Source organism: Abramis brama (genome assembly GCF_963993115.1).
Source record: "Abramis brama genome assembly, chromosome: 2".
Classification (NCBI taxonomy): Eukaryota; Metazoa; Chordata; class Actinopteri; order Cypriniformes; family Leuciscidae; genus Abramis; species Abramis brama.
The window spans coordinates 44,573,530-44,598,407 of record NC_139964.1 but is presented as its reverse complement, the minus strand read 5'-3'; the positions used below and the strand labels follow the sequence as shown (position 1 = coordinate 44,598,407).

The 24,878-nt window shown below is 40.4% G+C and overlaps 1 long non-coding RNA gene across 1 annotated transcript; it reads right to left on the bottom strand.

Moving 5' to 3' along the window:
- Positions 1–3,119: 3,119 nt before the first annotated feature.
- Positions 3,120–6,269, bottom strand: LOC311078468. Its single transcript, XR_014605174.1, has 3 exons — positions 6,175–6,269; positions 5,171–5,249; positions 3,120–4,174 (listed from the first exon to the last, which is right to left on the bottom strand). It is a non-coding gene; the product is annotated as an uncharacterized lncRNA (long non-coding RNA).
- Positions 6,270–24,878: the final 18,609 nt, after the last annotated feature.

Sequence of the window (24,878 nt, the reverse complement as noted above, 5' to 3'; positions counted from 1 at the left end):
ACCCACAGCTCATCTCTCAGAAGCAGCTGGCGCAGTGGGGCTGTTATGGCTGAATACCGAGGCATGAACTTCATGTAGTAGCCCGTCATGCCCAGGAATGAAGTAAGCTGGGCAGCCGAGATCGGTTCGGGAACGGAGAGGATGGCCTCCACATTAGATTGAAGGGGAGAGATGCCCTCAGTGGAAAGTCGGAAGCCTACATATTCAATAGCTGGCACAGCAAAAACACATTTGCTGCCATTGAGGGTTAAACTGTGCTTGAGGAGGGCTTCGAACACACTCTGCAGGCGACTGTCATGGATAGCCGTAGTAGCATCATGTACCACCACATCATCAAGATAAATAACAACACCTGGTATACCTGCCAGTACTGAGGTCATGACCTTTTGAAAGCAGGAGGGGGTAGAGCTAAGGCCAAACGGCATCCTTGTGTAGCAGAAAACACCGAGGTGTGTAACGAAGGCCGTCAGGTTTCTGCTTTCAGGGTTGAGGGGCACCTGGAGATAGCCCTCTCTGAGATCCAGTTTCGAAAAGACAGTGGAGCCGTAAAATTGTGCCGTGAGCTCCTCCGACGTGGGCAATGGGTATCTGTCTGGGATGACAGCTTTATTTACTGCGCGGAGGTCCACAAAGACTCGCAGAGCCCCTGTTTTCTTTCTTACCACAACCAAATTTGAAATCCATGGTGAAGCATCAACCGGCTCAATGATACCGGCATCCAGCAGCCGCTGCAGCTCAACAGACAATCCATCCCTTCAGGGCCAGTGGAATATGGCGCAGTGGCTGGACGACTGGCGTCACCGAGGACTCAATGAGGGGTTGATGGGCAAAAGCAGACAGACAGCCCAGCCCTTGCAACAGTGATGACCACTTCTGATGCGGTCCGGCAGCGACAGTCATAATGGCAGCCCCCCCTGTGTCAATGAGTGAAAATCCCAATGCCATGAACAGATCCAGCCCCATTAAATTCACCCCTCGTCGGGCCATATTGAAGACAAAGGAGGGCAAGACCCTAGTGCCATAGATAACAGTCACTGTTATGGACCTCAACAAGTCAATTTTTGAGTTACCATACCCATGTAGGACAGCAGTTGGCGTGGACAGTGGACAGGAATGAAAGAACTTATGGTATGTACTGGCATTCAGAAGGGAGACACTTGCACCTGTGTCTAGCAGCAGGGGAATACACACTGTGTTTATATTCACTCTACATGACTTGAATTGCATGGGCCCCGATGTTACATGGCGAATTATGGTGGGTGAACCATGGGGAGTGTGTGCATCTGACCTGGAGGGGTCAGAGCGGCACATTTTTGCAAAGTGATTTTTCCTACCACAGTTACGGCATGTTTGGTCATTAGCTGGACAGTGCCGGGCTCTGGTGGCATGTGTGTTTGATCCACAGTTACCGCAGGAAAACTGCCTTTGATGCTGACGCGGCCCTTGGGGATCAGTGCTCTGTGGAGCCAGATGTGGTGGAGGACATTGAGGTATTTACATGTGTAATGTATGGCCAGGCCCGCGAAAAATCTGTGAACAATGTGTGCAGCATCATGCTGAAAAAAATGATTGGAGAGGATGAGATGCTTACCACCAGATTCAAGGTGGATCTGTCCCGGCTCCTGCCCTGCAGAGACAACCTGGTCCCACACATCAACTGTGTCGACCACCGTCTGGCCAACTACAAGAGAGCAGCCACACCGATATTCTGGTGTCCCAAGCCCCATGATCCTGGCCAAGGCTGGGAAAAGACTGAATAGGGTACCCTGGAACCAGTGTGGTCTTGTGGACCTATCTTCCCCACTTTACTCACTGACTTCCTGGAGGAAACAGTCAAGGAGATGGATGGAGATGGTGAAGAAGACGAGGAGCAAGAGGTCAATTATGAAGACCTGCTGTATGATAAATAGACATCATTGCCCTTGACCTTTTGACATTTGATTAGAATAATTTTTTCTATTTCAGTTTATTCTAATGGGTATTTTCTATACCCTATATATATATATACACTTTAGACTATATGAGTGGTTTTCTCTTTTGTTTCAATAAATATAATACCAATATAACGGTTTGAATAGTAACTCCTTATTATGGGAGATATTCATTTGGACCAACATGTGACAATTTTTCAAGTAGGGATCATCAAAATTTGCTTATTAGACATCATAAAGACTATAAAAATACAAAAGTTAGAAAACATACATCAATAGGGTCCAAAGGGGAGGAGTTCCAGTGATCCAATGTCACAGATTTTTTACATTTTTTTGCACTTATTTGAGTTTTAATGCACCATACATCATCTAATCATGACAATCCTCATATCTATAAATTCCTCATGCAAAGACGAAGAGAAAATGGGGTGGATTGTGTCTGTAGGATCAAAAAATCACATATGGGACAATAATTTGCGTGGGGAACATCAAAATTACTTTTCTAGACACCTTAAGGATTACAAAAAACTAGGTTAAAAAAATATACCTTTCGGGTGCAGGTGAACCCCCCCTTCCTACCCTACTAATAGGACAGAACAAGAACGGCTATTGATAATCTTTCATTTCGTCACTGTAGGCTATTATGATATGAAAGGCTCCAATACAGTGCGGCACAGAGCGCTTATGCGCATCCCGAGCGCAGAATGATGCGCTTGAAGCAACATGAGTCACAGCGCGTCGAGTCTGCATTGAAAAGTTTAAAGCACAAAGAAAATACATATTGATGCGTAGTGTATTATACAGTATCTATCTATGCAATAGTCTATTCAGCATTTTCTTTTAACAGTTTTAAATTTAAGTTACTGTGCGCGTGAAGAACAAATAACATGAGTCCAGCGGGCCAGTGGCGGACCACCGGTGGCAAAGTTGGCGGCCCACTGGCGTTTTGCTCATCGTTATTCTAGCGGACCTCCAGCGGCAGCCGCCGCTTTCCCGACGGTGGTCCGCTATCGTGCCGCTGGTTTATAATAAGTGTTTTCTGGCGGACCACGGTCGGTCCACGGTTTATAATCAGTTACTCATGCTAACCAAAATTCACTATAATGGATAAAAAAAGCAATGTACACCAGTCTCAATAGCAGTTGCAAATTTATTTTTTATTAAATTCATTTTCAGTAAACGGATGAAATGGATATATTTGCATTACATTTATCAGATTATTTTATCCAATGTGACTATTAGTCAAGTACATTATAGGATAAGTTGTACCCTTATGAAAATTAACCATGGTTTTACCACAGCATTTGCAGTAAAACCATAGTTGCTAACAAAATGAACCATGGTTTCACAACAACCAAGGTTTAAAAACATATGTTTATAGTCATGATTACCATAATTTTACAGCAATTATTACAGCAATATTACTAGTTGAACCATGGTTTGAAAAATAAAAAAATAACATGGTTGGTACAGTTGTACCATAGTAAAACCATATAGTGCTTTTCACAATACAAATTGTTTCATAGCAGCTTTATAAAAAATGCATGTTCAAGGTTATACAATAGCAAAATATCCTTTAATCAGCCAGAGGCGACTGCTACTCACTGGAGAGCATCTTCTGGCAACAAAGTAATGTCCATAAGATAATACAAGTCATGAGTTTAAAGTCCTAATTGCTATCCTTCAACATTTTTAAAGGGTTGAAGATTTTCAACCTGCTATTCTTACAATGTTGATAATATGTTAGAACAATGTTTACTCTTTCTCTTAGTTACGTGTACTAAGATATTCCTGTTTATTTGTCAGCAAAACTGTCATGCAAACCTTCCCTTCCCTTCCCCGGTTCCACAGAAAAGGCTTAAGATAGTCCCAGACTAAAATGCATTTTTGAACTGTCTTAACTGGAAGCAACTTGCACTGACATATCTTAAAATATTTCAGGGCCATTGTTTTGTCTCAAGATGCACACCAGTAATGTTTTTTTTCCTTCTTTTTTTCTGAAGTCCATTTTAAAAAGCTACTTAAATATCCTAATTTAACTAAGGCCTAATCCTGGTTTAATCTAAGCCCTGTGTGTGAAACCGGGCCAATGCAATGTAAGGATAATATCTGGCAGTTTTGTGTCCATCTATAGTTGCCATCATCTGAAGTCTTTTTGAGTGTTGGTGTCATTAGAAGTCTTCATGAGTGAGGCTGGATCCACACTAGAGCTGCTGTAATCTCTAGTGAAGTTGCTGAGCATCCTGAGATAGAGACAGGGAAGCAACAGGAGAAAGATTAGCTTTGCTGCTGTCATATTATCTCAGACAAAAGATGATCATGTGCACTTTTTATTATTTCATCACATATAACTGCAAGATTATGAGATGTGTAAATTGAATGCTTGGCTACAGAGATGTGTCTTTAATCTAGATTTAAATTAGGATCATGTTTCTGGGCCCCAAACATATCAGGAAGGATATTCTAGAGTTATTCCCTTACATTCTATTGAATTAATAGGAAATCGTCAGATTTTAATGAGAAAACATGACCTAACGAGTCAGCATTTTTCTATTTGAATACTATAGATTCTCACAATGCAAACGTCCTAAACATTTCTGAGTATTATCAATGTTAAAAACAGTTGTGCTGATTAATATTTTTTTGTAAACCAGTGTAACGGTTTAATCCACTTTCTTTTTTCTCTCTCCAGGATTAATTGTTAAATAGACCCAACATATATAAATGGTAGTTTACACTACTATTCAAAAGTTTGGGTTCAATAAAATTATTATTTTTATAAGAATAGAAAATAAATATTTTTATTCAGCAAGGATGCATTAAATTGACCAGAAGAGAGAGTAAAGATTTCTGTTTCAAATAAATGCTTTTTCCCCTTTCTATTCATCAAATAATCCTGAAAAACACAAAAATGTGAAGCACCACAACTGATTTCAAAACTGATAATAATCCTAAATGTTTCATCAAATCATCATATTAGAATGATTTCTGAAGGATAATGTGATGCTTCTCCATAGAAAACAGTTATTTAAATGTTTTAATATTATTTCACAATATTATTGTTTTTACTGTATTTTTAATTAAATAAATGCAATCTTGGTGAGCATAAGAGACTTCATTCAAATTTTTTTTTTTTTTTTTATTTTTTTTTTTACCAACATTAGTGTATGTTTGAAGTTTTAGTTTAGTTCCTTTATTGTCCACAAGTGGAAATTTGTCTTTGGCTTGGTTTTACTTACTAGTCATATGGGTGATAGCGCCTTAGAGATGATGATCAGCTCAACTCTGCTACGGTGCAGGGCATCAGCATGGAAGGATCTAGGAACACAACAAATCATTTGTCACAGAGCCAACAATATTATTATACAATGACAGGTTTATTAAAAGGACAGAAGCTACAGCAGAAGTGAAATGCAGAAAAGAGAAAGAACAGACAATGATTTCTTAATTAGGATAGCAAAATGTATGTTTTTAGGTTTACTTTTTCATTGTGTTGTGTATAAAACCCTATAACACTTGTGGTGTTCCTGGTAAAAAATAACTGGTCTACAAAAATTAGCTTATAAATCACTTGTTATGCTATATTATCACCCAATTCAAACCTGGTTTTCTTTCAGTTACGACTGTTTTTTATATTTCTTTTTGCATCTGATTAATCGTGGGCCTCATTTTTCTGAGAGTAGGCATTTATAAATAATTTTGGAAATATTAAGTAAAATATGAACATGTTCATTATGTTCATGTACACATATGTGCTTGCAAATATCGAGCCCTTGGACCTGAGCATGTGTGGATACATGGATACATGCATACACACGCTACCCAAACACACACACACACACACACACACACACACATTAAAACACAGAAACTATTTTGAGTATTACACACATTCTTTTTCACAGAGAGAAACTTGATCCTACCCTGAATTGCATCTAATATTCATTTATCCATCTGACATTGATACACATAAAACAAATAAAACTTCCTTTTAAAACATTAAAGTAGACTAGTTTGATCAACAGTGCAATGTTTTTCATATTTTATTTAATATTTCCAAAATTATTCATAAATGCCTACTCTCAGTTAAATGAGGCCCACGATTAATCAGATGGAAATAGAAATATAAAACCAGTCCTAATTGAAAGAGAACAAGTTGACAAAAATACCAATGAGATAACATTAACTAGTATTTTCGAGAAAAAGAAAATCTTCTCTTATTTAATGAGCTTCCTCATCTCACCTGTGTTTCCCACTTATCTGGCAGCAGCTTTCTTCAGAAATGTTGACATTTTGGAGCTTTCCTCTGTTGTAGAGGGATTATTTCTGTTGCTGCTGAAATCACAGAACAATTTTTATCAATATTTGTTAACCGTTGAGCTAGTTTCAGCAATTTTTAAGCACTCTCCAGTCTCCATGTAACGTTATTAACAGTACGTTTACGTTAAATAAATTAGCTTACGTCCAAGCCAAATCTTTACAAAACTATCAAAACCTCTCATCTACACATACGATGTGATTAAAGGACCAAACTTTCATAAACAAAAGCTCAAGCTATAAAGTTAACGTTAGCCTAACGTTAACGTTACCTCTTCTGAAAACGGTTGAGATGCTAACGGACTTTTTCGAAGACACTAAACCATTTCTATAAAGTAAATATTCAACAGAAGCGTGTCAATTACAAGTAAGATAAGTGTCAAGAACAGTTGTGTGTATTATTTGTGTGATTTTAGAGGCTAAACTCACCTGAAAGCAGTGAAAACAACAGCGAGACGGAGTTTTGCTGACAGTTGCAGTAGTGCGGTCCCGCGCCGTTTCCATGGCAACTTATCTCCGCTCCAGTGTTTGAAGGTTCACGCGCACGCACATTAAAGCAGTACTCAGTAGCTTCAGCATTTTAGGCCCTGTCCCAAATGGCACACTCCGGACTTGTGGACTTCCTCAGAGTCCACACTTTGGTGACGTCATGTAGTGCAGACCTACAGGGCCCTTGGCGCGAGTCCACGAGGCGCATTGAGAGGTATTTTTGGGACAGACTCGATCGGCACGCCGGAAATAACGGCCTGGTTGTTGTTGGACAGGAGAAATCACATTTTTGCGCTCCGACGTCTTATCTCCATGTCCACTACACATCCTAATTTTACAGTTCTATATTTTGATATTGTGCATATCACCTGGGCATTAAACAATAGATATATCATGCTTATTTAAATGATGTATACAGTTGTACATAATAATAGGCTACATAATGTTCCATTTGAACTAAGATTACAATTTTAAAACATAATTTAAACATATTTTTTTTCAATTTACAGGTTTCAATATTCATACTATGTTTACATATGACTCAGTAAAGCCCTGACATACGGTTCTATTTATTTAATGAATCATAATGCGATCGTATTATTAAATGCGCTATTATTATGTTTGAGACATCAACCACTGGTCGATGACCATAATGTTTGTATAAACTGTAGGTAACAACTGGTAAAATGTACATTTAGGTCATAAAAACCGTAATATTTTCTTCTCAGCCATGTCAACAATTATCCGTGAGTGAAATCTCCTCCCATCTGTTGTCTGATTGGCCTTTCGCAAGGATTCCTGGGTAGTTAAAGTGCGTGGAGCCTGCTTCTATGCGGGCTTCGCAGAAGACCGCTTCAAGGGTACAAAGGGGGCGCTGCTGAGCACACTTCAGAGCGGTAAAATACTGAATGGGACGGCCTACGGACTCGTAGACTCAGCGAGCACGCGCAATTCAAGTCCACGAGACCGAAAGTCCGCATGAAGTGCGCCATTTGGGACAGGGCCTTAGACAGCATTTTAGCAGATTTCTTTTGGCCATAAAGCAATTGTTTACATCGCGAGACCTGATATCACGCGAGACTTCCTGAAGCGGCGGCCGGCGGCCTGCCGGCTCAAAGCAAGGGGGCAGGGATTTGTATTATTTTGAAGGTACCCCCGGACGCCGCCATTGGCTAACGGAACCCCACCTGCAGTTAGCATCCCATTGACTCCCATTCATTTTGGCGTCACTTTGACAGCGAATAACTTCACATCTGAGGCGTTTAAAGACTCCATTTGTCCATTATTTATTTCTAAAGAAACACGACAATGTATAAAATGCTCCATTACCTTGTAGCTTATGTTATGGCCCTGTAGAAGCAGTTTTTGTAAAAGTAGGCTAATAATTGTGTCATAGCCACGCGACTCTCTGTCGCACAGTAAGAAATTACCGTATGGACAGGAGGAGAAGCTTGCGGGCAATCGGGAGGACTGATTAAGTAATTAATCAGAACACCTACTAAAAGTTTTTCCTGCTCCTCGCTCATGGACAGCTCCTACTCACGCTCTCCGTCTCTGCAAGTTTCGGAAGGGAATGATTCAGATTTCCTTTGGCACAGCTACTAGAAGACAGACGGTTTGCTCACGTCACATCTACGTCGTCAAGCTCAGTTTGAGTCTGCGCAGTACGCTGGACCCCCAGGAAGTAAGAGTTTCTAATGGGCTTCACTTTGTCTCCGTTGAATCCAATGGGGTCGCTGTGTCCATTTCTTTTACTGTCTATGGCTCAAAGTTGCAAGTGCGTATTTTCCGCTCACGGGCACCAGGGGGGTGCGAAACGACCACCATTCAACCCGAAATAAGTAATATAACCATTCCAATGACTCCGAAGCTGTTCAGTTAAGGTAAAAAAAGTTACTTAGTTCACCTTTAAAACGCGTCACAGTCACACAGCATTTACAAACATAAACATCTAGAATAAGAACCTTACTTGAATAAAAATCTCTTTATAAAATTATGAATTTAAAACTCATTTTGAAGTTCTATGACCCATTCATAAGTGCAATTACCACTTCTGCACGTGATAGTGGGACAATTGTGGCTTTTTTTTATCATTTAAATATTTTTGTTGTTGTTTTTACGAACACTCAAGCCCCATATTTCATTTGAACGCGTGCTAAAAATGCTCATAGGCAGTATTTTTTATATCACCAACATTTTGCTTTTGATATTGCTGCAGCTATTTGGTCAGTTTCATTTTTTTATTTTTTTATTCTGTGCTTTCAGATTCTTTTTAACTGTAAAAATAAATGAAAACAAATATACATTTATAAATTAAAGATGTCCTGTAAGGGCTCAGAAACACGGACCGACTATCGGCTTGCCACTGGTGTGCCGACGGTGGCCCAGCCGCGGAAAACCGCTGGTGGCGTGCCACCCAAAAAACGCTGGCAGACCGACGGGGTTTTCAGATTGGTCGGGTTGCCGATGGTGTGCCGCCGGAGGTCCGACCGTGTCAAACCACTGACTTTATGCCGCCCAAAAAACGCTGGTGGACCGCCAGGTCATTGTTAGCTGGCGTAGCCTACGTAGGCCTACCTGACTTTACTCCAGTGTTGTGATCTAACAGACACCCGGTAGAAAGTAACATGATTAAGGTACAGCAATAAAGTCCAGCAAGATAAAGTTGTTTTATGCGAAACCATAGACCTTTATCTACAGATCAAGTATAATAATAGTAACATTGAATAATCTTGGAGAGAGTTTCATCGTGCTAACTGTCGTAACCGAACGCGACGCGCTGTTTGAATGCTGAATGAAGAATGATTGACAGCCGCAGCTGAGGGAAACGTTTACGTGAGCTTGAATTTAACGACTTAAATATTAATTTATATCTCACATTATACTATATAATGGCTTCAGAACACTTATAATATTGTGCACGAAAACTTATGGTGCTTTAATGTTTGTGTGCCTTTTGTGGGGCTTAACAATAACACTGAATAGTATACGCACAATATCGGATTTGGATCGGCCTTGTCTGACCAATACCCGATCCGGCAAAAATGGCGGTATCGGAGCCGATACCGATACTGAGTTTCGGATCGGTGCATCCCTAGTCACGACCGAAACATGGATGTTTTGTCTAAAATAAAGTATACTGAATTATCAACTAATATGTTATTACAGTATTTGGTTCAATGTACATTCAAACTAATGAATCCTTAATTTTGAAATCAGTATGATTAACTTAATGCCTTTTACAAAGAAAGATTGGGTTCAAAATACAACAAATCTTATAAATTACACTTGAAATAATGTTAAAAATGTAATTGTTATTGATTTACCTGTGGCAATTTAGATGTAAACAAAATATTAACAGGTCAATATAAGCTATCTTATTAAATTATTTATTATTGTGTTTTGGTAGTGACAAATTTGGGGAGAGGAAAAATATTCCAAAACTTTCTGAAAATACAATATGATAATTAACTGCACAATTAATAGAAATGTGTTCCTTGGATATGCAAACTGGAATTACCCTCAATAGACCTCATTTGACTTTTTAATTAAGAAGAGACATTTGTATTGTGTTCTGAGCCTTTATATTGTGGAAGTCAGTGTTGCGTAGAGCTGGTCCAGGGAAGGAATGCATTGAGGCCATTAATATCTTGGGATGGCAATGAGATGGCAAACATTTTTCCATTCATCATGGGTGAAGACAGCCAATGAAGTGATAAAAATCCTTATCTCCATTATCATTATATTTTATGATGGAAATATTGCATAAAATAGCTAATTATACATGTTTAAAAAAATGTAGTAGCATGGAGTAAGATAATCCTATGGGTAAGTTGCTCCACCCTCTGTATCCAGGCATATTTTATGTCATGTGGCCATATACAATAAGCAGCAAGTATCCATAATTTCGATGGGTGCAATGAGTAGCCTTGTGAGAATATGTGTTTGATGGGTTCTGCAGTCCATGCAGGTCGTTATTGTTTTATAATTAACAAATAGATAGATAGATCTTTCTGGCATAGACTCATTCTTATTATATCAAGCGATAACAGAGACTTATATAAAATAAAGGTAGCTATACGTCTGTCTAATTTTTCTTCATATGAGACAGATATAATATCTTTGAAATAGATGTAATAAAATACACAGGTCCAACATTCCAGTTTTAAAAACTCTCACTGATATATAGACTTGGGAAAAGACATTAAAAAAATAAATAAATAAATGAGCCATTGAACAAAAAATAATTAAATCATCCATTATCACAGGAATTCCAGTCATTAAATATTAAACCAGAACACATTGATGGTGGAAAGAAACACACAACCATGAGTTAAAATTAATCGCAACTCTCTGTGCTACAAACAACACTTAATTCATTTTGGTTGGAGATGAATTATTATCGGATTTCATGCATCGTGGTTGTCTAAGCCTGAGAGGCAGATTAAATCAGGCTCATCATAAATCATACAGTAACCACACGTGTCATTCATGTGTGATGTGATTGATGATGCAGATGTCTTGGGTGTCACTGTGACAGTTCTTAGACAGTTCTAGCTTATTTGGTTGAATCTCAGCTCCATAAATTGGTCACTGTTGACAAGTCTACCATGCATGGTCATTGTTTACTGTGTCCAACTGTCCATGCAAGTATAGTGTCCCCATCTGTTGGATGGCCTCCAGTGAACTGGATGATGTACTGTCTAATATTTCCTTGTAGTTTGTCATCCATCAGCCCACAGACAGCTTACTCACTCAGACCGTTATTCTAACTCTAGGATGTCTCCCTCAAGATTCACTGTTCAGCTGGCATTACTGCAGCACAGAGCCATTCGTAATGAACATCAGACTGGACATCCTTTTGTGTGAGTCACAGTGACTCAGACAGCAACATCAGCACCCCTGCTATAGAATAACAGATTCACATTAAGACATATTGAGTTCCAAATGTTCTTCAATAAGGGAATACCCAGCCTATGCAGGGGTGATTTTTTATATAGAGTATCCACTGTGAAGATATGAAACTTTTACCAGCTACCTAATATTGCCAAAGCCCTGCTAAAGGGGAATTGGTGCAGATACTGGAGCGAACAGGGATGTGGGCGATGAGAGAAATGAGATGCTGATGAAAAGTTAAAAGAAGAGAAATCCAAATGCTGGAGGCTGGGGATTGCACTGTTATCCTGGCTGATTCAATGCTATCACAGGGTATCTTAGTTTGATGATTGTTTCATCATTATTCATGAACACTAGATTGTATTTTTAGATTCACAGAATGGGGTATACATCTAATAGGGACAGTGCAGAGGAATTATTTTGAAAGAAAATTTATATTGCACCAATGAAAAGATTAATTTATTTTGGCTCACATTACCAGCAGCCATGTAGTCAAAACTGGTTTTAGCTTCTTGAGAAATCAAACAAGGTTCGTTGTTATAATTAAATTGTAAATAAACCTAATGGCTTGGTTAAATAAATGTGATCTTTATGCTAAGGGACAGCTTCAAGTAGCAAACTAGGAAAAGTAGTCCTACAGAAAAAGCACATCTATCTCTGTATTTATTTAGCATTTGTGTTAATCAGATGATTTAATTAAATGGTTAATTATTTTTGCACTCATATTGAAAAAGAGAAAGACATGTTAGATCTAGGTGCAGAGGTTAAAAAAAAGAGAATTCAAAAAAGCAAATTATAAAGACACAAGGAAAGGTTGTTACGGGGTATATGAGAAACTTGCACGATAAGGAATAATTTCAGGAAACAGACTTATAACACAAACACTCAGGAAACAGGAGAAAACCACACAAACATTTACGAGAACAGACAGAGACTAAGGGAGAACTGAGGGTTTAAGTATACAGAGCAAACAAAGGAACTTAGTATTAGTAAATTAACAGGGCACAGGTGAATTACTGTTACATCCTGCCTATTCTAGGCTATGTAACCAGAGAGGGAAGACCACGCGGAATTGCCATTTAAAGAAATATATTTATTAAAGATAAAGAATTAACAACGTAGGTTAAATAAAGTCAGTATAGATGTTAGGTTAGAAAATAAAAGTGTATGCAACAAGAGAAATGAGGTGTCGTGCATAAAGAAACAAAAACGCCAAAAAGGTGCGGGAGAGGAGGAGAAGCGGCGGCCGTCCACAACCAGTCTGGAGAGATTTTAAAGCTCAAGACCCAGGAAGCAATCACACGTGCAACACGCCACACCTGTGCTTCGCCCACATAGGGGAGACGCAATAAACAGGAAAAAAGGTCCGTGACAGTTACATAACCAAATATAGCTGCGAGCAGCGATTACGGGCCCAAGCCGGTGGCACCGCAACCCTGGTGCCTTTAGTTACCTAAAGGGTGGCGGTGCCGCCGGCTTTGGCCCTTCATCGCTGCTCCGAGCTATATATATATATATATATATATATATATATATATATATATATATATATATATATGAAAGACAGAAAATATTACTTGTCTTACCTTATTCTGATTTTATGATACACTCAAAATATTCCACAACATTGATTAACGTTGATTAACCCGTTGATTAACCAGTGGTAAAATATGCTCACCGTCACATACCTAGTATATTTTTATATACATACAATAGGCCTACCTGATTTTGAACACAAGAGGGCAGTATAGCACTATGAATGACATGATTTATTTATTTTTTGGACTAAAAAACATTCTGGCTGTTTTTAAACTTAAACAATTATAAAAAAAAAAAAGAGTTCTGATATTTGTATAATTTTGTATAGAAATAAATGGTGTATAATTACATTTTTTTAAGATATGAGGCTTTTAGTGTTTCCATTTTTGACATTACTTTAATCCCTCGCCATAGCAAAACCGTTTGAGATATGTATTATCCATTCACAATTTAGCATCTTTAATGTATTTTCATCATGTTGAAAAAGTTTGGTGGGAATAAAATTAACCACTTAAGAGGAGTGGGTAAAAATTCAGAGGCTGATTTTGCAAAGAAATCCACATTCAAACCAAAATATCTGACTTCCTGTTGGTCAGAGCTAATGACTGTAAATTAGAAAGTTGTCCGGCTCGATGAGAACAATATACGTACTGATTTTTGTAACTGTTGGTAAAACTAACCCCCCCACTTTTGCCAAAAGCATTTTGAAAGTGACACACTTCCTGCTGCCAGTTGGTGGCGCTATAACTTTGACTCACAATAGTTACAACCATCTGATCGGCCTCTTACCACGAACACACTGCTGAAGTTTCATCAAGATCAGTTAATGTATGCAGAAGTTAAAACACTTCGTGTTTCTCTTTTCTCGCCATAAATTTGTTTCCTCGCCACGACTAAACCGTTTGAGATATCAAAAATCCGTCCGCAATTTAGCATCCTCAATGTCTTGACTTCATGCACACCGAGTTTGATGGGGATTGAATTAATTCTCTAGGAGGAGTGTTTCAAATTCCACAGCAAGCGTTCTCCAAACAACCCATAATAGCTGACTTCCTGTTGGGCTGGCGTATAACTTAAGAGTGCGAAAGTTGTTCGGCCCGATGAGATCTATATGTGTACCGAGTTTCATATTAATTCATGCAAGCTAGTTTGATCTATGGACCAAGTTTTCGGACCCCATTCAAGGGGGCGCTGTTGAGCCCCCCTGCCACGCCCGGGTACCAGCTTCAGCCCAGCCCTGATGGCCGCAGGTTCTGACCTGTGTGCAAAGTTTCAAGAGTTTTCGAGCATGTTAAGGGCCCCAAAAGCCCCTGAAACCTTGAAAAACAATTATAAAAGCAAATTTCTCCTAACAGACAAATCCCCCACACCACACACACACACACAGAGACACAGATACAGAGAGAGAGAGAGAGAGAATTCTCCAAAAAATCACATTCAAACCAAAATATCTGACTTCCTGTTGGTCGGAGCTAATAAGTGTAAATTAGAAAGTTGTCCGGCTCGATGAGATCAATATACATACCAATTTTTCTGATTCTAGGAAAAACTAAGCCCCCATTTTTGACTAAAGGTGGCGCTACTGAGCCCCTCACCACGCCCGTTTCTGAAACTTTGCACATGTCTACTGGATAATAAATGTGATGTGTCTGTCGAGTTTCATGCATTTTCAAGCATGTGAAGAGTCTCAAAAGCATCCGAAAAGAATATTGAAGTTTGATGCGTTGCCACGGCAACAGTATCTAAGATATCAATAATCCTTTCACAGGTCTACATCTGCCGTGTGTCTACATTATACACATAAAGTTTGAAGCAAATCGGGTAAAAATAAGAGAGTGATTTCAAAGCATTTTGAAAGTGACACACTTCCTGCTGCCAGTTGGTGGCGCTATAACTTTGACTCACAATAGTCACATCCTTGTGTTCGGCCTCTTACAACGAATACACTGCTGAAGTTTCATCAAGATCAGATAATGTATGCTGAAGTTATAATACACTTCCTGTGTCCCTTATTCGCCATAAATTCGTTTCCTCGCCACGGCCAAACCGTTTGAGATATCAAAAATCCGTCCGCAATTTAGCATCCTCAATGTCTTGACTTCATGCTGACCGAGTTTGGAGACGATTGGATGAATTCCCTAGGAGGAGTACATTCAATTCCACAGCATGCGTTTCCAAACAACCCATAATAGCCGACTTCCTGTTGGGCTGGCGTAAAGCTTAGAGCACGAAAGTTGTTCGGCCTGATGAGATCTATATGTGTACCGAGTTTCATATTATTACATGCAAGTGTGTTTGATTTATGGACAAATGTTCGGATCCCGTTCCAGGGGGCGCTGTCGAGCCCCCCTGCCACGCCCGGGTACCAGCGTCAGCCCGGCCCTGATGGCCGCGGGTTCTGACCTGTGTGCAAAGTTTCACGAGTTTTCGAGCATGTTAAAGGCCCCAAAAGCCCACGAACCCTTGAAGAACAATAATAAATATAGCTGCGAGCAGCGATTACAGGCCCAAGCCGGTGGCACCGCAACCCCGGTGCCTTTAGTTACCTAAAGGCACCGGGGTGGCGGTGCCCCCGGCTTTGGCCCTTCATCGCTGCTCGCAGCTATATTTATATAAATATATATATATATATCTTTAATGTATTTTTTCATGTTGAAAAAGTTTGGTGTGAATAAAATAAACCACTTAGGAGGAGTAGCTAAAAACTCAAGAGTCTGACATATCCAAAAAATCCACATTCAAACCAAAATATCTGACTTCCTGTTGCTCGGAGCTAATGACTGTAAATTTGAAAGTTGTCCGGCTCGATGAGACCAATATGCGTACTGATTTTTGTAACTGTGGGTAAAGGTAACCCCCCCACTTTTGTCAAAAGCATTTTGAAAGTGACACACTTCCTGCTACCAGTTGGTGGCGCTATAACTTTGACTCACAATAGTTACATCCATCTGACCGGCCTCTTACCACGAACACACTGCTGAAGTTTCATCAAGATCAGTTAATGTATGCAGAAGTTATAACACTTCGTGTTTCTCTTTTCTCGCCATAAATTCGTGTCCTCGCCATGGCCAAACCGTTTGAGATATCAAAAATCCATCCGCAATTTAGAATCCTCAATGTCTTGACTTCATGCTGACCGAGTTTGGAGGCGAGTGGATGAATTCTGTAGGAGGAGTACATCAAATTCCACAGCATGCGTTTTTCAAACAACCCATAATAGCCGACTTCCTGTTGGGCGGAGCTAATAACTTAGAGTGCGGAAGTTGTTCAGCCCCATGAGATCTATATGTGTACCGAGTTTCATATTAATTCATGCAAGAGTTTTTGATATATGGACCAAGTTTTCAGACCGTGTTCAAGGGGGCGCTGTTGAGCCCCCCTGCCACGCCCGGGTACCAGCTTCAGCCCGGCCCTGATGACCGTGGGCTCTGACCTGTGTTTAAAGTTTCAAGAGTTTTTGAGCATGTTAAGGGCCCCAAAAGCCCCTGAAACCTTGAAAAACAAAGATTAAATGGAATAGACAAATCCCCCCCACCCCCTCCACACACACACACACACACATAGAGACAGAGAGAGAGAGAGAAAATTCTCCAGAAAATCCACATTCAAACCAAAATATCTGACTTTCTGTCTGAGCTAATGACTGTGAATTAGAAAGTTGTCCGGCTCGATGAGAACAATATACATACCGATTTTTGTGATTCTAGGAAAAACTAAGCCCCCATTTTTGACTAAAGGTGGCGCTACTGAGCCCCTCACCACGCCCATTTCTGAAACTTTGCACATGTCTACTGGCTAATAAATGTGATGTGTCTGTCGAGTTTCATGCATTTTCAAGCATGTGAAGAGTCTCAAAAGCATCCGAAAAGAATATTAAAGTTTGATGCGTTGCCACGGCAACAGTATCTAAGATATCAATAATCCTTTCACAGGTCTACATCTGCCGTGTATCTACATTATACACATAAAGTTTGAAGCAAATCGGATAAAAATAAGAGGGTGATTTCAAAGGATTTTGAAAGTGACACACTTCCTGCTGCCAGTTGGTGGCGCTATAACTTTGACTCACAATAGTCACATCCATGTGATCGGCCTCTTACAACGAACAGACTGCTGAAGTTTCATCAAGATCAGTTAATGTATGCAGAAGTTATAACACACTTCCTGTTTGAATTATTCGCCATAAATTTGTTTCCTTGCCACGGCCAAACCGTTCGAGATATCAACAATCCGTCCGCAATTTAGCATCCTCAATGTCTTGACTTCATGCCGACCGAGATTGGAGGCGAATGTATGAATTTCCTAGGAGGAGTACATCAAATTCCACAGCATGCGTTTCCAAACAACCCATAATAGCCGACTTCCTGTTGGTCTGGCGTAAAACTTAGAGCACGAAAGTTGTTCGGCCCGATGAGATCTATATGTGTACCGAGTTTCATATTATTACATGCAAGCGTGTCTGATTTATGGACAAGTGTTCGGATCCCGTTCCAGGGGGCGCTGTCGAGGCCCCCTGCCACGCCCGGGTACCAGCTTCAGCCCGGCCCTGATGGCCGCGGGTTCTGGCCTGTGTGCAAAATTTCAAGAGTTTTCGAGCATGTTAAGGGCCCCAAAAGTGCCCGAAAGGTTGACAAAATAATAATAAATATAGCTGCGAGCAGCGATTACGGGCCCAAGCCGGTGGCACCGCAACCCCGGTGCCTTTAGTTACCTAAAGGCACCGGGGTGGCGGTGCCCCCGGCTTTGGCCCTTCATCGCTGCTCGCAGCTATATTTATATATATATATATATATGTATATATATATATATATATCTTTAATGTATTTTTATCATGTTGAAAAAGTTTGGTGTGAATAAAATAAACCACTTAGGAGGAGTAGCTAAAAACTCAAGAGTCTGACATATCCAAAAAATCCACATTCAAACCAAAATATCTGACTTCCTGTTGCTCGGAGCTAATGACTGTAAAATAGAAAGTTGTCCGGCTCGATGAGACCAATATGCGTACTGATTTTTGTAACTGTGGGTAAAGGTAACCCCCCCACTTTTGTCAAAAGCATTTTGAAATTGACACACTTCCTGCTACCAGTTGGTGGCGCTATAACTTTGACTCACAATAGTTACATCCATCTGACCGGCCTCTTACCATGAACACACTGCTGAAGTTTCATCAAGATCAGTTAATGTATGCAGAAGTTATAACACTTCGTGTTTCTCTTTTCTCGCCATAAATTCATGTCCTCGTCATGGCCAAACCGTTTGAGATATCAAAAATCCATCCGCAATTTAGAATCCTCAATGTCTTGACTTCATGCTGACCGAGTTTGGAGGCGAGTGGATGAATTCTGTAGGAGGAGTACATCAAATTCCACAGCATGCGTTTTTCAAACAACCCATAATAGCCGACTTCCTGTTGGGCGGAGCTAATAACTTAGAGTGCGGAAGTTGTTCGGCCCCATGAGATCTATATGTGTACCGAGTTTCATATTAATTCATGCAAGAGTTTTTGATATATGGACCAAGTTTTCAGACCGTGTTCAAGGGGGCGCTGTTGAGCCCCCCTGCCACGCCCGGGTACCAGCTTCAGCCCGGCCCTGATGACCGTGGGCTCTGACCTGTGTGCAAAGTTTCAAGAGTTTTTGAGCATGTTAAGGGCCCCAAAAGCCCCTGAAACCTTGAAAAACAAAGATTAAATGGAATAGACAAATTCCCCCACCCCCTCCACACACACACACACACACATAGAGACAGAGAGAGAGAGAGAGAAAATTCTCCAGAAAATCCACATTCAAACCAAAATATCTGACTTTCTGATGGTCTGAGCTAATGACTGTGAATTAGAAAGTTGTCCGGCTCGATGAGAACAATATACATACCGATTTTTGTGATTCTAGGAAAAACTAAGCCCCCATTTTTGACTAAAGGTGGCGCTACTGAGCCCCTTACCATGCCCGTTTCTGAAACTTTGCACATGTCTACTGGATAATAAATGTGATGTGTCTGTCGAGTTTCATGCATTTTCAAGCATGTGAAGAGTCTCAAAAGCATCAAAAAATAATATTAAAGTTTGATGCGTTGCCACGACAACAGTATCTAAGATATCAATAATCCTTTCACAGGTCTACATCTGCCGTGTGTCTACATTATACACATAAAGTTTGAAGCAAATTGGGTAAAAATAAGAGGGTGATTTCAAAGCATTTTGAAAGTGACACACTTCCTGCTGCCAGTTGGTGGCGCTATAACTTTGACTCACAATAGTCACATCCATGTGATCGGCCTCTTACAACGAATACACTGCTGAAGTTTCATCAAGATCAGTTAATGTATGCAGAAGTTATACCACTTCGTGTTTCTCTTTTCTCGCCATAAATTCGTTTCCTCGCCACGGCCAAACCGTTCGAGATATCAAAAATCCGTCCGCAATTTAGAATCCTCAATGCCTTGACTTCATGCACACCGAGTTTGGTGGCGATCGGGTGAATTCCCTAGGAGAAGTGTTTCAAATACCAGACCATGCGTTTCCAAACAACCCTTAATAGCTGACTTCCTGTTGGGCTGGCGTAAAAAGTAAAAGTACGAAAGTTGTTCGGCCCGATGAGATCTATATATGTACCAAGTTTCATATTATTACATGCAAGCGTGTCTGATTTATGGACCAAGTTTTCGGACCCCGTTCAAGGGGGCGCTGTTGAGCCCCCCTGCCACGCCCGGGTACCAGCTTCAGCCCGGCCCTGATGGCCGCGGGTTCTGACCTGTGTGCAAAGTTTCAAGAGTTTTCGAGCACGTTAAGGGTCTCAAAAGTGCCCGAAAGGTTGACAGAAAAATAATAATAATAATAATAATAATAATAATAATAATAAATATAGCTGCGAGCAGCGATTGCGGGCCCAAGCCGGTGGCAACGCCACCCTGGTGCCTTTAGTTACACTAAAGGCACCGGGGTGGCGGTGTCACCGGCTTGGGCCCTCCATCGCTGCTCGCAGCTATATTTATATATATATATATATATCGGACAAGTAATATTCTCTGTCTTGTCACTTTAAAATATATATATATATAAAATATAGAGGCCGATTTTGCAAATAAATCCACATTCAAACCAAAATATCTGACTTCCTGTTGGTCAGAGCTAATGACTGTAAATTAGAAACTTGTCCGGCTCGATGAGACCAATATATGTACTGATTTTTGTAACTGTGGGTAAAAGTAACCCCCCCATTTTGTCAAAAGCATTTTGAAAGTGACACAGTTCCTGTTGCCAGTTGGTGGTGCTATAACTTTGACTCACAATAGTTGCATCCATCTGACCGGCCTCTTACCACGAACACACTGATGAAGTTTCATCAAGATCAGTTAATGTATGCAGAAGTTATAACACTTCGTGTCTCTCTTTTCTCGCCATAAATTCGTTTCCTCGCCACGGCCAAACCGTTCGAGATATCAAAAATCCGTCCGCAATTTAGCATCCTCAATGTCTTGACTTCATGCACACCGAGTTTGGTGGGGATGGGATGAATTTTCTAGGAGGAGTATTTCACATTCCACAGCAAGCGTTTTCCAAACAACCCATAATAGCTGACTTCCTGTTGGGCTGGACTGAAACTTGACAGAGGGAAAGTTGTTCAGCCCGATGAGATCTATATGTGTACCGAGTTTCATATTAATTCATGCAAGCGTGTTTGATATATGGAGCAAGTTTTCAGACCCCGTTCAAGGGGGCGCTGTTGAGCCCCCCTGCCATGCCCGTTTCTGAAACTTTTCACATGTCTACTGGCTAATAAATGGGATGTATCCGTCGAGTTTCATCCAATTTCAAGCATGCTAAGAGTCTCAAACGCATCCGAAAAGAATATTAAAGTTTGATGCGTTGCCACGGCAACAGTATCTAAGATATCAATAATCCTTTCACAGGTCTACATCTGCCGTGTGTCTACATTATACACATAAAGTTTGAAGCAAATCGGGTAAACATAAGAGGGTGACTTCAAAGAATTTTGAAAGTGACAAACTTCCTGCTGCCAGTTGGTGGCGCTATAACTTTGACTCACAGTAGTCACATCAATGTGATCGGCCTCTGAAAACGAACACACTGCTGAAGTTTTATCAAGATCAGTTAATGTATGCAGAAGTTATAACACACTTCCTGTTTCTCTTTTCTCGCCATAAATTCGTTTCCTCGCCACGGCCAAACCGTTCGAGATATCAAAAATCCGTCCGCAATTTAGCATCTTTAATGTCTTGACTTCACGCTGACCAAGTTTGGTGGGGATCGGACTAATTCTGTAGGAGTACATTAAATTCCACAGCATGCGTTTTTCAAACAACGCATAATAGCTGACTTCCTGTTGGGCGGAGCTAATAACATAGAGTGCGGAAGTTGTTCGGCCCGATGAGATCTATAAGTGTACCGAGTTTCATATTAATTCATCCAAGCGTGTTTGATATATGGACCAAGTTTTCGGACCCCATTCAAGGGGGCGCTGTTGAGCCCCCCTGCCACGCCCGGGTACCAGCTTCAGTCCGGCCCTGATGGCCGCGGTTTCTGACCCGTGTGCAAAGTTTCAAGAGTTTTCGAGCATGTTAAGGGCCCCAAAAGTGCCCGAAAGTTTGACAGAAAAATAATAAATAATAATAATAAATATAGCTGCGAGCAGCGATTACGGGCCCAAGCCGGTGGCACCGCAACCCCGATGCCTTTAGTTACTTTAGTGGCCCTTCATCGCTGCTCGCAGCTATATTTATATATATATATATATATATATATAAAAGACAGAAAATATTACTTAACTTACCTTATTCTGATTTTATGATACACTCAAAATATTCCACAACATTGATTAACGTTGATTAACCCGTTGATTAACCGGTGGCAAAATATTCTCACCGTCACATACCTAGTATATTTTTATATAGATACAATAGTCCTACCTGATTTTGAACACAAGAGGGCAGTATAGCACTATGAATGACATGATTTATTAATTTTTTGGACTAAAAAAAACATTCTGGCTGTTTTTAAACTTAAATATATAAAAAAATAATAAAAAAAAGTCTTTCCATTTTTGACATTACTTTAATCCCTCGCCATAGCAAAACCATTTGAGATATGTATTATCCGTTCACAATTTAGCATCTTTAATGTATTTTTATCATGTTGAAAAAGTTTGGTGGGAATAAAATAAACCACTTAAGAGGAGTGGGTAAAAATTCAGAGGGTGATTTTTCAAAGAAATCCACATTCAAACCAAAATATCTGACTTCCTGTTGGTCGGAGCTAATGACTGTAAATTAGAAAGTTGTCCGGCTCGATGAGACCAATATACGTACTGATTTTTGTAACTGTGGGTAAAAGTAACCCCCCCACTTTTGTCAAAAACATTTTGAAAGTGACACACAATAGTTACATCCATCTGATCAGCCTCTTACCACGAACACACTGCTGAAGTTTCATCAAGATCAGTTAATGTATGCAGAAGTTATAACACTTCCTGTTTCTCTTTTCTCGCCATAAATTCGTTTCCTCGCCACGGCCAAACCGTTCGAGATATCAAAAATCCGTCCGCAATTTAGCATCTTTAATGTCTTGACTTCACGCTGACCAAGTTTGGTGGGGATCGGATGAATTCTGTAGGAGTACATTAAATTCCACAGCATGCGTTTTTCAAACAACGCATAATAGCTGACTTCCTGTTGGGCGGAGCTAATAACATAGAGTGCGGAAGTTGTTCGGCCCGATGAGATCTATAAGTGTACCGAGTTTCATATTATACACATAAAGTTTGAAGCAAATCGGGTAAAAATAAGAGAGTGATTTCAAAGCATTTTGAAAGTGACACACTTCCTGCTGCCAGTTGGTGGCGCTATAACTTTGACTCACAATAGTTACATCCATGTGATCGGCCTCTTACAACGAACACACTGCTGAAGTTTAATCAAGATCAGATAATGTATGCTGAAGTTATAACACACTTCCTGTGTCCCTTATTCGCCATAAATTCGTTTCCTTGCCACGGCCAAACCGTTCGAGATATCAAAAATCCGTCCGCAATTTATCATCCTCAATGTCTTGACTTCATGCTGACCGAGTTTGGAGGCGATTGGATGAATTCTCTAGGAGGAGTACATTAAATTCCACAGCATGCGTTTCCAAACAACCCATAATAGCCGACTTCCTGTTGGGCTGGCGTAAAACTTAGAGCATGAAAGTTGTTCGGCCCGATGAGATCCATATGTGTACCGAGTTTCATATTATTACATGCAATGGTCTGATTTATGGACAAGTGTTCGGATCCTGTTCCAGGGGGCGCTGTCCAGCCCCCCTGCCACGCCCGGGTACCAGCTTCAGCCCAGCCCTGATGGCCGAAGGTTCTGACCTGTGTGCAAAGTTTCAAGAGTTTTCGAGCACGTTAAGGGCCCCAAAAGCCCCTGAAACCTTGAAAAACAATTATAAAAGCAAATCTCTCCTAACAGACAAATTCCCCACACCCCACACAGAGACACAGATACAGAGAGAGAATTCTCCAAAAAATCACATTCAAACCAAAATATCTGACTTCCTGTTGGTCGGAGCTAATAAGTGTAAATTAGAAAGTTGTCCGGCTCGATGAGATCAATATACATACCGATTTTTGTGATTCTAGGAAAAACTAAGCCCCCATTTTTGACTAAAGGTGGCGCTACTGAGCCCCTCACCACACCCATTTCTGAAACTTTGCACATGTCTACTGGATAATAAATGTGATGTGTCTGTTGAGTTTCATGCATTTTCAAGCATGTGAAGAGTCTCAAAAGCATCCGAAAAGAATATTGAAGTTTGATGCGTTGCCACGGCAACAGTATCCTAGATATCAATAATCCTTTCACAGGTCTACATCTGCTGTGTGTCTTCATTATACACATAAAGTTTGAAGCAAATCGGGTAAAAATAAGAGTGTGATTTCAAAGCATTTTGAAAGTGACACACATCCTGCTGCCAGTTGGTGGCGCTATAACTTTGACTCACAATAGTCACATCCTTGTGTTCGGCCTCTTACAACGAACACACTGCTGAAGTTTCATCAAGATCAGTTAATGTATGCAGAAGTTATAACACACTTCCTGTGTCCCTTATTCGCCATAAATTCGTTTCCTCGCCACGGCCAAACCGTTTGAGATATCAAAAATCCCCTGGCAATTTTTCATCCTCAATGTCTTGACTTCATGCACACCGAGTTTGGTGGCGATTGGGTGAATTCCCTAGGAGAAGTGTTTCAAATACCAGACCATGCGTTTCCAAACAACCCTTAATAGCCGACTTCCTGTTGGGCTGGCGTAAAACTTAGAGCATGAAAGTTGTTCGGCCCGATGAGATCTATATGTGTATCGAGTTTCATATTATTACATGCAAGTGTGTTTGATTTATGGACAAGTGTTCGGATGCTGTTCCAGGGGGCGCTGTTGAGCCCCCCTGCCACGCCCGGGTACCATCTTCAGCCCAGCCCTGATGGCCGCGGGTTCTGACCTGTGTGCAAAGTTTCAAGAGTTTTTGAGCATGTTAAGGGCCCTAAAAGTGCCTGAATAGTCGTAAGAAAAATAATAATAATAATAAATATATATATATGTGTGTGTATATATATATATATATATATATATATATATATATATATATATATATATATAAATATAGCTGCGAGCAGCGATTACGGGCCCAAGCCGGTGGCACCG